Genomic DNA, 16,131 nt, shown 5'->3' with positions numbered 1-16,131 from the left:
AATCTTTATACCAAAGGCTTTTTTTCGGAAAGTGGACACAATCATCTCTGACTTTGTATGGGCGGGGAAGGTGCCGAGGGTGGGGAGGACCCTGCTACAGAGGCAGAGGCAGCAGGGGTGGTTGGCGTTGCCAAACTTGCTTCATTATTATTGGATGGCGAATGTGGACAAGGTGCGGCGGTGGGAAGGAGAAGGGGTAGAGTGGGTTAGGATGCAGGAGGAATCTTTTAAGGGGTCTAGTTTGAGGGCTATGGTGACGGCAGCATTGCCAATGGCTCCGAGTAGGTATTCAGGGAGCCCAGTGGTGCAGTCCACGGTGAAGATATGGAATCAGCTGAGGAGGCATTTTAGGGTGGAAGGGATGTCGGTGCTAACGCGCTGTGCGAGAATCATGGGTTTGAGCCGGGGGGATGGATAGTGTATACAGGAGGTGGAGGGAAGTGGGGCTGGTCAAGTTGAGGGATTGGTATTTGGAGGAAGGGTTCGCCAGTCTGAAGGAGCTAAGGGAGAGGGTAGAGCTGCCAAGCGGTAGTGAGTTCAGGTATCTACAGGTTAGGGATTTTGCATGAATGGTCTGGAATGAGTTCCTTAGATTGCCGGGATACACCCTGCTGGAGCGACTGCTGCTCCCGGATGTGGAAGGGGAGGGAAGAATTGGGGATCTATATAAGTGGCTGGGGGAGCAGGGAGGCGAGCAGATGGTGAAGATCAAGGAGAAATGGGAAGCGGAGTTGGGAATGGAGATCAATTGGGGAGTGTGGAGTGAGGCACTGCGAAGGGTAAACGGGACTTCCTCTTGTGCAAGGATGAGCCTGATACAGTTTAAGGTGGTGCACAGGGTGCACACGACTCGGGCGAGAATGAGTTGGTTCTTTCAGGGGGTAGCAGATGAGGGTGAGAGGTGTGGGCGGGGGCCAGCAAATCACGCGCACATGTTTTGGGGTTGTGAAAAGTTGGGAAGATCTGGGCGGGAGTGTTCGCGGTCTTAGCCAGGATAGTGGAGGAGGGAGTGGACCTGGATCCTTTGGTGGCGATATTTGGGGTTTCAGAGAAGCCGGAGCTCATGGAGAGGAGGAAGGCCGATGTCTTGGCCTTTGCTTCTCTGATTGCACGGCGGCGAGTTTTGCTGGAGTGGCGGTCGGCATCGCCACCGTGGGTAGCAGCATGGTTGAGTGACCTGTACGACTTCCTGCGGTTAGAGAAAATAAAGTATGAGTTAAGGGGCTCAGCAGGGGAGTTCGGGGAAAGGTGGGGGATGTTTGTGACCGTGCTTGAGGAGCTGTTCATCGCAGGGGGTGGGGGGGGGGGGTGGGGGGGGGGGGGGGGGGTTGATGGGGAGGGTGGGGGGTGAAAAAGGAGAAAAATCTGTCCAAACTGTATAGTTGATTGTTGGGAAGAATGTTTCCCGGGGTGTTTATTTGTTGTAACCTACTTTGATACAAGTTTGAATAAAATGCGTTTTAAAAAAAGTTTAGATTCCTTGTCGAGGGGTATTTTCCAAAAAATGCGGTTTGTCTCGAACTTGATAAAAAGGATGCTATTGGTGAGTTCGGTCAAACTATTGTCGACATCAGATGGGGTTTCCTCTGTACGGCGTTATCAAGCTGTGTAGGATCCACACAAAGCCTGAGGTGGCCATTAAGCGCGGGAATGTTGACCTGAACACCAGCTGATTGTTTGTGTGACTGGGCAAATAACACCTGTGCGTAACCTGCGGTCAAGAACCTCCTTAGCCTTCAACAATAGCCGATGTGATACCCTCCTCGGGGTGAACAGGCCCAGAGCGTCTCGGAGCAGAAAAATATTATATTCATTTTTCAACTTCTCCAGCCCTTGAAAAGGTCGTGTAAATTCCTTGAGCAATGTGACTCTGATTTCTGATGGCAGAATCTCAACAACTTTCGCTATGATGCCTAACTTGTTCCTACGATTTGGGAAATGTTTTATTTGCGGATGACTGCCACCCTTTGTGGCATAGTGTGTCAGTAATCTAACCCTTGTAAGGGTCCTTTCTGTTGCTGCTTGTTTATTACCCATTCATTCGCTTGTTTTCCCCTGTCTTTTATTTTTGCCGTCACATTTTTGATCCATGTATGATTTATGGACATGTGTCTTGAAGGCAGCATGCCATTTTAATTCAAGCAAAATAAAATGATGGCCTGTGCCTTTAATTAGAACAGTAGGATCCAGAAGGCTATGCAGTTTTAGACTGGTAATTGGAGATTGGTGGACCTCAGCGATGACTCGGTTTGATTGATGTGGCTGGTGACCAATGAATTGGCATGAAAGGCTGTTCTCTGCCAGGTAAAAGGTGGTGATTGGCTTTTATCCTACTGGAATATTTATCCTAGTGGAATATTTCTCAGAGCCCTAAGGTTCCATTTATTGTTTCCCTTTTAATACTGGCAGTGGGGTTGAAACAGCCAGCAAAATCCTCTCCTGAAAACTACTGCCAAACATAGAACATAGAACACAGAAAATACAGCACAGAACAGGCCCTTCGGCCCACGATGTTGTGCCGAACCTTTGTCCTAGATTAATCATAGATTATCATTGAATTTACAGTGCAGAAGGAGGCCCTTTGAGTCTGCACCGGCTCTTGGAAAGAGCACCCTACCCAAACTCAACACCTCCACCCAACACCAAGGGCAATTTGGACATTAAGGGCAATTTATCATTGGCCAATTCACCTAACCCGCACATCTTTGGACTGTGGGAGGAAACCGGAGCACCCGGAGGAAACCCACGCAGACACGGGGAGGACGTGCAGACTCCGCACAGACAATGACCCAAGCCGGAATCGAACCTGGGACCATGGAGCTGTGAAGCAATTGTGCTATGCACAATGCTACCGTGCTGCCCTTAAGAACAAATAAATCTACACTATATCATTTTACCGTAATCCATGTACCTATCCAATAGCTGCTTGAAGGTCCCTAATGTTTCCGACTCAACTACTTCCACAGGCAGTGCATTCCATGCCCCCACTACTCTCTGGGTAAAGAACCTACCTCTGATATCCCTCCTATATCTTCCACCTTTCACCTTAAATTTATGTCCCCTTGTAATGGTGTGTTCCACCCGGGGAAAAAGTCTCTGACTGTCTACTCTATCTATTCCCCTGATCATCTTATAAACCTCTATCAAGTCGCCCCTCATCCTTCTCCGCTCTAATGAGAAAAGGCCTAGCACCCTCAACCTTTCCTCGTAAGACCTACTCTCCATTCCAGGCAACATCCTGGTAAATCTTCTTTGCACCTTTTCCAGAGCTTCCACATCCTTCCTAAAATGAGGCGACCAGAACTGTACACAGTACTCCAAATGTGGCCTTACCAAAGTTTTGTACAGCTGCATCATCACCTCACGGCTCTTAAATTCAATCCCTCTGTTAATGAACGCGAGCACACCATAGGCCTTCTTCACAGCTCTATCCACTTGAGTGGCAACTTTCAAAGATGTATGAACATAGACCCCAAGATCTCTCTGCTCCTCCACATTGCCAAGAACTCTACCGTTAACCCTGTATTCCGCATTCATATTTGTCCTTCCAAAATGGACAACCTCACACTTTTCAGGGTTAAACTCCATCTGCCACTTCTCAGCCCAGCTCTGCATCCTATCTATGTCTCTTTGCAGCCGACAACAGCCCTCCTTACTATCCACAACTCCACCAATCTTTGTATCGTCTGCAAATTTACTGACCCACCCTTCAACTCCCTCATCCAAGTCATTAATGAAAATCACAAACAGCAGAGGACCCAGAACTGATCCCTGCGGTACGCCACTTGTAACTGGGATCCAGGCTGAATATTTGCCATCCACCACCACTCTCTGACTTCTATCGGTTAGCCAGTTTGTTATCCAACTGGCCAAATTTCCCACTATCCCATGCCTCCTTACTTTCTGCATAAGCCTACCATGGGGAACTTTATCAAATGCCTTATTAAAATCCATGTACACTACATCCACTGCTTTACCTTCATCCACATGCTTGGTCACCTCCTCAAAGAATTCAATAAGATTTGTTAGGCAAGACCTACCCCTCACAAATCCGTGCTGACTATCCCTAATCAAGCAGTGTCTTTCCAGATGCTCAGAAATCCTATCCTTCAGTACCCTTTCCATTACTTTGCCTACCACCGAAGTAAGACTAACTGGCCTGTAATTCCCAGGGTTATCCCTAGTCCCTTTTTTGAACAGGGGCACGACATTCGCCACTCTCCAATCCCCTGGTACCACCCCTGTTGACAGTGAGGATGAAAAGATAATTGCCAACGGCTCTGCAATTTCATCTCTTGCTTCCCATAGAATCCTTGGATATATCCCGTCAGGCCCGGGGGACTTGTCTATCCTCAAGTTTTTCAAAATGCCCAACACATCTTCCTTCCTAACAAGTATTTCCTCGAGCTTACCAATCTGTTTCACACTGTCCTCTCCAACAATATCACCCCTCTCATTTGTAAATACAGAAGAAAAGTACTCATTCAAGACCTCTCCTATCTCTTCAGACTCAATACACAATCTCCCGCTACTGTCCTTGATTGGACCTACCCTCGCTCTAGTCATTCTCATATTTCTCACATATGTGTAAAAGGCCTTGGGGTTTTCCTTGATCCTACCCGCCAAAGATTGTTCATGCCCTCTCTTAGCTCTCCTAATCCCTTTCTTCAGTTCCCTCCTGGCTATCTTGTATCCCTCCAATGCCCTGTCTGAACCTTGTTTCCTCAGCCTTACATAAGTCACCTTTTTCCTCTTAACAAGACATTCAACCTCTCTTGTCAACCATGGTTCCCTCACTCGACCATCTCTTCCCTGCCTGACAGGGACATACATTTCAAGGACACCTATCCAAAAGAAATCCAGTTAACTCTTCAACTCCAATAAGCCTATGGGTGTTGGTTTCCTGAAAAAAGGGCCATGAACCGAGAGCAAAGCCTGATGAAACGGGGACACTAGTGGGCGAAATTCTCCGGAAACGGCGCGATGTCCGCCGACTGGCGCCCAAAATGGCGCAAATCAGTCGGGCATCGCGCCGCCCCAAAGGTGTGGAATGCTCCGCATCTTTGGGGGCCAAGCCCCAACCTTAAGGGGCTAGGTCGGCGCCGGACGAATTTCCGCCACGCCTACTGGCGGAAAAGGCCTTTGGTGCCCCGCTAGCTGGCGCGGAAATGACATCTCCGGGCGGCGCATGCGCGGGAGCGTCAGCGGCCACTGACAGCATTCCCGCACATGCGCAGTGGAGGGAGTCTCTTCTGCCTCCGCCATGGTGGAGACCGTGGCGGAGGTGGAAGGGAAAGAGTGCCCCCACGGCACAGGCCCGCCCGCAGATCGGTGGGCCTCGATCGCGGGCCAGGCCACCGTGGGGGCACCCCCTGGGGCCAGATCGCCCCGCGCCCCCCCAGGACCGCGGAGCCCGCCCGCACAGACTTGTCCCGCCAGTAAGGTAGGTGGTTTAATCTACGCCGGCGGGACAGGCATTTTAGCGGCGGGACTTCGGCCCATCCGGGCCGGAGAATCACGCGGGGGGGCCCGCCAACCGGCGCGGCGCGATTCCCGCCCCCGCCAAATCTCCGGTGCCAGAGACTTCGGCAACCGGCGGGGGCGGGATTCACGCCAGCCCCCGGCGATTCTCCGACCCGGCGGGGGGTCGGAAAATCTTGCCCATTGTCTCACCAGGAAAATTGTGAGTGCAGGCTGCAAAACTAGGACTGTGATTCTGAAGCTATTGTGGAGAAAGCCTGCAAGGGCCCATCATCTGAAGCAAAGACTCTTTCCACTTTCATTTACATTTTACTCTCTCGCATCCTCTGTGTCTGTCTGTCTTGTGTGTGTGTAGAGGGTGGGGAGAGTAAAGTTACAGTAGGATGATGCCACCACCAAACACATCTTCTCCTCACTCCCCCTGTCAGCATTTTACAGGGACCATTCCCTCCAGGATACCTGGGCCACTCTTCCATCACCCCCAACACCACACCCTCTTCCCATGGCACCTGCCCATGCAATCGCAGAAGGTGTAACACATGCCCCTTTACTTCCTTGCTGCTCACCATCCCAGGGCCTAAACACTCTCTTTAAGTGAGTCAGCGCTTCCTGTGCACCTCCTTCAATCTGGCCTATCGCATTCGCTGCTCCCAATGCGGCCTACTCTACATTGGAGAGGCTAAACGCAGACTGGATGACTGCTTTACAGAATACCTTTAGTCCTTCTGACAGCATGACCCAGACCTTCCTGTCATTTGCCATTTCAACTCACCGTCCCACTCTCATGTCCATATGTCCGTCCTTGGCCTGCTGCAATGTTTCAGTGAAGCCCAGCGCAAATTGGAGGAACAGCACCTCATTTTCTGATTAGGCACGTTACAGCCTTCCAGACTTAACATTGGGTTCAACAACTTCAGACTGTGAACTCTCTCCTCCACCTTCACCCCATTTTTATTTCCATCAATTTATTTTCATTTCTTCCATTGATCTGTTTTTCTCTCACCATTGTCCCCCCTTCCCTCCACCCCATTTGGGCCATTTGTTCCTTGTTGCCCTTTGACACACTGCTCACCTTTGTTCTGTCATTCACTCATTCTAATCCCTTTATGTGCCACTATCAATACCCTCCCTAGCATTACTCACCCCATTTACATTTGTTTTGTCTTTCTGCCCAGGACATCTTTGTTAATCTCCACCTATCTCTGGCCTCCTATCCAGTCCCACTGCTCCATGCACCACTCCCACTCTGCCCCCCCACCCCTACAGCAGTCGAAATCTGACCCTATTTCCAGTTCTCTCCAGCTTTGACAAAGAGTTCTCCAAACTCAAAAAAGTTAGATTCCTTCTCTCCCCACAGATGCTGTCGGACCTGCTGAGATTGTCCAGCATTCTCTGTTCAAGTTACAGTAGGAGTTAGGTAATTATTAATATTTAACCAACTGTATCTGCTGCATGTTTCACCATTAATCTTCTTCTAAATAAAGAGTAGTTGTGTTTCAACTTACAAACCTGGTGACTGTAATTATTGGGTCGCCAAGGGCCAAAGATTTCAGGAATTTTTAATCCGAATTATTGGCCAATTCACTTGTGTTGTGTCTCCGGGGTACTTGGGGCTGGAATTGACTGTGCACTTTCCAAGGGTGGCCCGGCACCCTTACCGGATAGGTTTGTTCTTCCTGGCACCTGGAGTTTTATATTGCAATGCTGAAGAGGAATTGTGTGAGGCCATGCAAGGCAGTCAGGCAGTACAGATACCACCGCACCTGTGGCAGGTTTGAAGCGTATCAGGAACTTCTGACCTCTACATTGATGGACAGAAGCCCTGCGAATACTGGTGAACCTCACCTGGGTGAGATTGGTGTTATTTTCTTGTAGTGCCATTGTTTTCCCTGCCAGTTGGAGACTCTAACTGAGCAGAAACACTGAAAATGCCATGTGCTGCTGCACCTGAAATGCTTGGCACCCCCGACGAGCAATCCTACCATTTGTGCCGTCATCTGACGCCACAGCACCGACAATACAAAATAGCAGTAGACCGCCTTCCTGCCTCTGGTATCATTTTGCCGGGCTTCGACATGGGTTGAGCTATTGAGTTTGGGCCTGCAAGACAAGTGGACGTTTCCCGCGCCTCAGTGTGGGGGAGCGAGTTCGTGAACAGAATTCACTCAGCTAGGACGTGTTGACCAAGATGATGCTGTGTCACGTGGTGTTGTCGCTAAGGACTAGTTGTTGGGCCCAGAGTTGTCAGGAGCGAATAAACTTTCCCATCTGAGGCCTGGGAGACATGGGTAGCAATGAACCAATTTGCGATTAGTCCCGCAAAAGAAGGGAAAGAACCGTCCCAGGTTGGTTGTGTGTGGGTGAAGACATCCAAGGCCACTTGAGACTGTAGAAAATGTCCTAGTCTGACAGGCTCAGCTCCAAATCAACACATTGGGAGAACCATTAGTTATGCATTAACGAAGCATTCATTACCAAGCTATTGAGTGTGAAGATCTGAGGTAAATCTTTTGTGTCGCTACATTTAGTGGCGATTTTGGATGAAACACGGAGTTATTGATTCTCCGTTCTGCTTTGGTCTCACAATTATATAGAACTCTTACTTAAGTGGCTGGATTCAAAAGCTGGGTTTGCAAGTGGGGAGAGAAATAATTGGCATTTCAGATTTCTCAGCACAGTGCTAATTTATGCAGGTTCTACTTTTGGTGTGATGAATTGTTTTTACTTCAGGTTAAACAGACCGATGATTTTCTGCTATCACACTGCACACACCATTTCCCTGTCACCCTCTTCAGAAAATTAATTGCTGAAGTGTTTAAAAAGGTCTGCAACATAAAATGAAAATAATGATTATGGCATTATCCCCAATGCTTCTTCTTAATTGTAATTCCAGTTGCGGAATTAATCCCTGAAGGCTCATGACCACACTTCGTTCTAGTCCCAAGATGTGATGGTTCATACTTGGTTGATTTCTGCACATTAATAAAGAAATGACCTTTGATATTCATTTAGTTCCGTTTTATCTTTGTAATGTTTAGATTAAAGAATTGTTGGGGAAAATCTATTTCCTTGTGTCTTTAAGTTGTGCATTTACCCAGAAGTTCAGTTGTTAAACAGCAGAAGGTTATGGAAGCTAAATTGGATGATGTAGTGTCCATTCTTTAGCTCTCACAAGGCTCCATAATGATCAAAATAGGATATGTGCACACCCTTCTGAGGAGAATGTGCAGGCGGCCATCTTGATAAAGATGCCCCGAACCAATGCTCCTAGCAACTACCGGCAACGCAAGAGCAGCAAGATATAATAATTTACATTGATGTGCACCACTGATTTGAAGCCAATGATGGCGCTTTTGAACACACAATCCAAACTATGCTGTCTCTTAATCTTACACAACTGAATAAGAATAACAGCTGAGCTGAAGAACCCTCCATCAGTGCTATTTAATCACAAACTACTTACAGGTTAGTTGTTTAATTTATCCTCTGGCTGCTGGTGTAATTGTGCATGTTTATGGAACTTCCCAATGCAGAGTGAAAGTTTGATTGGTGTACAGGGTGCGGTCTGGCTGATGGTGAAGTCATTTATTTGGTCATTTAAAAGTTGAAACCATTTTCTTTCAGCTTTAGGTGGCCTGGTGGAAATTCTTCAGGGAATTGAGCACGACTAGGTGAATGACCAGGGGTCATACATGGTGGGACAAGCTTCCAGAAGGGGGAGGAGAAAGAGGAGGGAATGAAGGGCCCTCAGTAGGAGAGTATATTTCTGAACTTCCCTCACCTCAGCAATGATCAATGCACGAAACAGCTTCACTTCACAAAATATGTGACTGAATTCCGCTACCTGCTGCACCAAAACCTCAAAGTAGGGAAAGGACAGCATTGCCTGTGATAACCATGCTTATGTATCTTATGTAATTGGCTTTAAGCCCAGAAAGAGACATCATGGGCCCTGGTGCTTCTCCTATTTCCAGGTCCCTTAATCCATCACCACCCACTCTCCCCCACTACATTCTCACCCACTTAACTCCCCCACCCCCTGCAAAATCGTGCATTTTAGTTTTCCCCTTTTGAGATTCACAAATCAATTTACCATTCACAGGAAGATGGGCAAATGATCATGCCCATTGTTGCCATCTGGTTACAAAGAATGTCTCATATATATGCAGTCTGGGTTGATAATATTAGGAGCTGCAATGATATAATACAATGTTAATTCATCTGGACCTTGTAGGTGATCCCACGGTGGCTATTAAATAAAACTGAGAGAACAAATTTTACTTTATCAGCATCGTGTATTATTGTTAATTTGACAGGAAAATATCCCATTACTCTTTTATAACATTGTGCAGACGACAGCACTGATTTTTGGGGACTGCCTCAGCCTCATTAAGCCGTTGTGTACATTGCACAATAAATTCATATTTGAGGGAAAGATTTAATAATTGCAGCTCAGATTACAAGAAAACCTGTTAGGTTTTGTTTTATACATTTTGACACCGGTTCTCTGTGGAAAAGAAAGACCATTTCCATGCAGCAGCTCACAGTGTTGGAGAGCTATCGAAGGGAAAGAGGGAGGGAGGTGAGGAGAGGGGACAGACCCATTCACTTTCTACTGCCAAAGCTCCCTCCTCTTTCGCCGGACACACTGACTAGCACTCACTCACCACAAGGTTCAGAACCGAATACTGATCAATGACTCGATACACCAGTTAGTAAGTTCAAAAGCAATGCTCATTTATTTACACACAGTCAAATCTACTCATGCATCAACTCTACAAACTAAACTACCACTATTACTAAAGCCTATACGTAGCTTCGGGTGCCCACTCAGTCAGAGGAACAATGGCCGTTGCTTGGCTCTGAGGCTGCTGGGTTGAGCTGTTTACAGGGTAGCAACTAGGAGCATCTATCTCATAGCGTGCGTTGACTTGGGACTTACTTGGTCTGGTGCAGCTGCTAGGCAGGTCTCTCTCCTCGCCTCTTCTGGAGCCGGGATGTCTGCCTTAACATTGTGTATCTAAATGTTTCCCTTTTGTTCCCGGAGATGGCTCATTAGTATGTAGATTGCTTAGCAGTTTCTGTCCTGTCTGAGAGTTTAAGGTTCTAATCAACAGACAGAGCTTGCACCTGCTTGTTTCTTAGCTTTGTCCAATTTTCCCTGCATTCTTTGCGAGTGTCCATTTTGTAATCGGGACGTGGCCATCCCAGATGGCTACAAGTGGTAGGTTCTGTGCATGAACATCATTGGCTAAATCCTTGAAGGAAAATAAATTCTTCCTGAGGAAGGTTAGATTTTTGAAAGTCTGTGAGGTTGAAATTGGTGTCAAATATACTTAGTGGACCATCTGATAAATCTGCAAGATTTATTGTAGTTGTGTCTGCTATTTAACGTAGAATTATATTTTATACTGGCTATTATTTACCTGTTTATTCATGTTCAGCTAATGCTGATTCTTGTGAAAGTAATAGTTATTATAAAATTAAATCTTGTCTGTTGGTTTTCCACTGGAGTTCTTTGTCAAATTTGGTTCTTTTGTTTTGTCGATTTTCACAGGGATTATATAAAGTTGACAACCTTCCTCGTTAGCCTGGCACATTAACATCCTCACCGGACTATGCTGTAGAAGAACAAACACGCAGCCTCACCCTCTAATCATCAGTTTCTGGCATTCAGTGTGTCCCCAAGTGCAAAACTGCTCTATTCTAGCCTTCAAATACATGCAGTGTCAACCTCTGAGATGGTGGCTGAGACAGAAGGCCAACACGTGTCTCTTAACCCGCAATATCTTCTTCCTGTGACTGGGAAGATTCCATTTATTGGGTGTCAAATGAAAATGGGACGAGGGTTGGGTTATAATGCGGGGAGAGCAGTAAAGCGTTTGATAAGGTTCCCCAAGGTAGGCTACTACAGAAAATACGGAGGCATGGGATTCAGGGTGATTTAGCAGTCTGGATCAGAAATTGGCTAGCTGGAAGAAGACAAAGGGTGGTGGTTGATGGGAAATGTTCAGACTGGAATCCAGTTTCTAGTGGTGTACCACAAGGCTCTGTTTTGGGGCCACTGCTGTTTGTCATTTTTATAAATGACCTGGAGGAGGGCGCAGAAGGATGGGTGAGTAAATTTGCAGATGACACTAAAGTCGGTGGAGTTGTGGACAGTGCAGAAGGATGTTACAAGTTACAGAGGGACATAGATAAGCTGCAGCGCTGGGCTGAGAGGTGGCAAATGGAGCTTAATGCAGTAAAGTGTGAGGTGATTCATTTTGGAAGGAATAACAGGAAGACAGAGTTCTGGGCTAATGGTAAGATTCTTGGCAGTGTGGATGAGCAGAGAGATCTCGGTGTCCATGTACATAGATTCCTGAAAGTTGCCACCCAGGTTGAGAGGGTTGTTAAGAAGGCGTACGGTGTGTTAGCTTTTATTGGTAGAGGGATTGAGTTTTGGAGCCATGAGGTCATGTTGCAGCTATACAAAACTCTGGTGCGGCCGCATTTGGAGTATTACGTGCAATTCTGCTCGCCGCATTATAGGAAGGATGTGGAAGCATTGGAAAGGGTGCAGAGGAGATTTACCAGAATGTTGCCTGGTATGGAGGGAAGATCTTATGAGGAAAGGCTGAGGGACTTGAGGCTGTTTTCGTTAGAGAGAAGAAGGTTTAGAGGTTACTTAATTGAGGCATACAAGATGATCAGAGGATTGGATAGGGTGGACAGTGAGAGCCTTTTTCCTCAGATGGTGATGTCTAGCACAAGGGGACATAGCTATAAATTGAGGGGAGATAGATATAAGACAGATGTCAGAGGTAGGTTCTTTACTCAGAGAGTAGTAAGGGCGTGAAATGCCCTGCCTGCAACAGTAGTGGACTCGCCAACACTAAGGATATTCAAATGGTCATTGGATAGACATATGGACGATAAGGGAATTGTGTAGATGAGGCTTTCGAGTGGTTTCACTAGTCGGCGCAACATCGAGGGCCGAAGGGCCTGTACTGCGCTGTAATGTTCTATGTTCTAGGTGCACATGAGCAATATCTGCAGCTGGTGAGGCAAAAGACACTGCAGGATGAGAGAGGACCAGGATGAGGTGTGTAGACACCCCCATCATCGATTTGTCTGGTACTGCCAATAGTCATTGCTTTAGCATTGCCCTTTCCAGGATGACCAATACCGTATGCTCTGTTAGGAAACCGGACCAAACCCCAACATTTGCTAGGATACCAGAAGAGAACTCCAAACATTTTTTAAAAATGTTTTAACACTGGGAGGAAAGGATACTTCACCCCAGGAATGATGGGCGGGATTCTCCCATCGGGTGGCTAAGTGCCGACGCCGGCGTAAAAATGGGAGTGTTTTACGCCGGAGTCGGCGCCTGTTCTGGGACCCCATTCTGCGGCCCACAGTGGGGTAGCACGGCGCTGGAGCGGCCCATGCCGCTCCTGCTACCGATCCCGGCCTGAACCCGGTGCCGCGGGGTCCACGTATGCGCCGTTGGGCCAGCACCAACCAGCGCATGCGCAGTGCCCTTCTTCCCCGGTCCAGCCCCGACGCCAAATGGCGCAGGGCTACAGGAGATGCGCGGAAGAAAGGATGTCGGGGGGCAGAGAGACCGGCCCGCCTATCGGTGGGCCCCGATCGCGGGACAGGCCACTACGGAGTCCCCCCCCCCTGGGTTGGAACCCCCTCACCGCCCCACAGGCCGCCCCCAGACCCTTCATCGCCGAGGTCCCGCCGGCTCAGAGGATGTTAGAACGGCGCCGATGGTACTCGGCTTTTTGGTGACGGCCCCTCGGCCCATCCGGGCCGGAGAATCGGCATGCCGGCCCGTGCCGGAGAGTCGCTGCATACCCCGACCGGCGCCGCGCCGACCACGCCGGCCCCAGTGGCGCTGATTCTCCGCTCTGCGGGGAATCGCTTCCCGGCATCGGTGCGACGTGGCGCGATTCGCACGGCCCGTCGGCGATTCTCCGACCCGGCTGGGGTTCAGAGAATTCCACCCCCCGACTCTTATGTTAAAACAAACATTAATTTAAACACTGAACTAACCATATTACCATCAAAGAAGTAGCTTCACAATGATCAAGTTAAACAGTTCTTAAATACAATGAAAAACTTAAACTTACTATCTGTACCTGCTAGCAACTCCAATTAAGCAACCCAATACAGCTCTAATGCCACTTAAAAAAAATTCATTTCACATGATTTGGGCGTCGCTGGTTTTATTTAGCCATGGGATTCATGCCGCATTACATTCATCCCCCACCATCTGGCCTGGGCTTGCAAAATTCTACCAACTGTCCTGGCTTGAGACAATTCACACCTCTTTGACCTGGGGTTACCCCTATCTCTGGATCTGTAAAGACTTAATTAACTGCAAATGCTCGCATTCAAAGCATTGTCTTGCATCTTTGAATTTGTCTATATATATGTTTCTGCAACATACCTCTTCATTCACCTGAGGAAGGAGCAGCGCTCCGAAAGCTAGTGACAGCGAAACAAACCTGTTGGACTTTAACCTGGTGTTGTAAGACTTCTTACTGTGCTCACCCCAGTCCAACGCCGGCATCTCCACATCATTGTATATGATGGACAGGCTTTGGGGGAGCAGGGGGTGAGTTACTCGCCATAGAATTCCTAGCCTTTGACCTGCACTGGTAGCCACAGTATTTATATGGCTGGTCCTATTTCTGATCAACGGCAACCCCTAGGATGTTGATTGGGGGGATTCAGCGATGGTAATGCCATTGAATGTTAAGGGGTGATTGTTAGATCATCTCTTGTGGGAGATAGTCATTGCCTTGCACTTGTGTGGCACGAATTTAACTTGCCACTAGTCAACCCCAGCCTGGACATTGCATTTGGCCATGGACTACTTCATTATCTGAGGAGTCGCGAATAGTGCTGAACATTGTGCAGCATTGTAGAATCATAGAATCTCTACACTGCTTAAGGAGGCCATCCGGCCCATTAAGCTTGCACCAACCCTTCAAAAGAACACCCCACCTGCCCTGCTTCTTTGGACTGTGGGAGGACACCCGAGCACCTGGAGGAAACCCACGCAGACATGAGGAGAACGTGCAAACTGCACACCGTCATCCAAGGTGGGAATTGAAACTGGTTCCCTGGCGCTGCGAGGCAGCAGTGCTTTCACCATTCGCAGTGTTAGAATTCGAACCTCGGACCCCAGATCACGAGTCTAGTGACATTACCACTGCCTTTTCTTGCAAAATTAATTTTTACGGGATGTGGATCTGGAGTCACATGTTGGCCAGACTAGTTGAGCACTGCAGATTTCCTTTCCCAAAGGACTGTGAATGCAGGTCCCCAGAGTATTATTCTGGGTCTCTGGATCGCCAGTCCAGTAACAATACCACTATGCCACTCCCTCCCCCTCGCAAATATTTTAGTGAGTTTAAATTCAAACCCGGGTGCCCAGATTATTACCCTGGGTCTGAATTACTCATCCAATGACAATAGCACTATGCCACCACCTCTTCTATGCAATACTACTACACCACCGCCTCTTCTGTACAATACCACTATGCCATCGCCTCTTCTATGGCGAACATCTGCAAACATCCCCATTTCTGACCTTATGATGGAAGGAAGGTCATTGATGAAGTCACTGAAGATGGTTGGGCCAAGGACACCATCCTGAGGGAGATCTGCAGTGATATTCTGGAGCTGAGATGATTGACCTCCAACCACTGCAACCATCTCCCTTTGTGCCAGGTATGACTCCAACCAGCAGAGAGTTTTCCCCTGATCCCATTGACTCCAGTGTAGCTAGGGCTCCTTGATGCCATACACGGTCAAATGCTGCCTTGGTGTCAAGGGCAGTCACTCTCACCTCACCTCTGGCATTCAGCTCTTTTGTTCATGTTTGAACCAAGGCTGTAACGAGGTCAGGAGCTGAGTGACTCTGGCAGAACCCAAACTGAACAGGTTGTTGTTATGTAAGTGCAGCTTGATAGCATTGGTTTTCTGATGATGGAGAGTATATTCATAGGGCGGTAATTGACTGGGTTAAATTTGTCCTGCTTCTTGTGTACAGGGCACACCTGGGCAATTTTCCACATTACCGGGAAGATGCCAGTATTTGTCGCTGTACTGGTACAGCTTAGCTAGGAGTGTGAAAAGTTCAGAAGTACAAGTCTCAGGCAATAGCCTTTGCAGTATCCAGTGCCTTCAGCCATTTCTTGATGCTGGGGACCTCCAGAGGGGATCGAGATGGATCACCACTCAACATCTTTTGGCTGAAGATTGTTGCGAATGCCTCAGCCTTGTCTTTTGCATGTATGTGCTGGGCTCATCGATCATTGAGAATGGGGATATTTGTGGAGCCTCCTCCTCCAGTGAGTTGTTTAATAGTCCACCACCATTCACGGCTGGATGTGGCAGGACTGCAGAGCTTGGATCTGATGCGTTCGCTGTGGAATCGCTTCGCTCTATTTCATGGGTTTATTTAATGAGTGATATAGCTGCCATGATGGAAGAGCAGCTAATGGCAGTCAACTGTTAGGATGGGACTTGTGACAGTGCTGGGTAAGTACCCATGAGGTGAATTTTGGTGAAGATTGTTGACGGGTCGGTGATGGGAGCATAGTGAATTTAGCAGTGGGATGCTTCACATCTATATGAGAGGGCAGA

This window comes from Scyliorhinus torazame, chromosome 10 (genome assembly GCF_047496885.1).
Source record: "Scyliorhinus torazame isolate Kashiwa2021f chromosome 10, sScyTor2.1, whole genome shotgun sequence".
Lineage (NCBI taxonomy): Eukaryota > Metazoa > Chordata > Chondrichthyes > Carcharhiniformes > Scyliorhinidae > Scyliorhinus > Scyliorhinus torazame.
The sequence above is the reverse complement of the archived record's forward strand: the minus strand, read 5'-3'. Positions refer to the sequence as shown.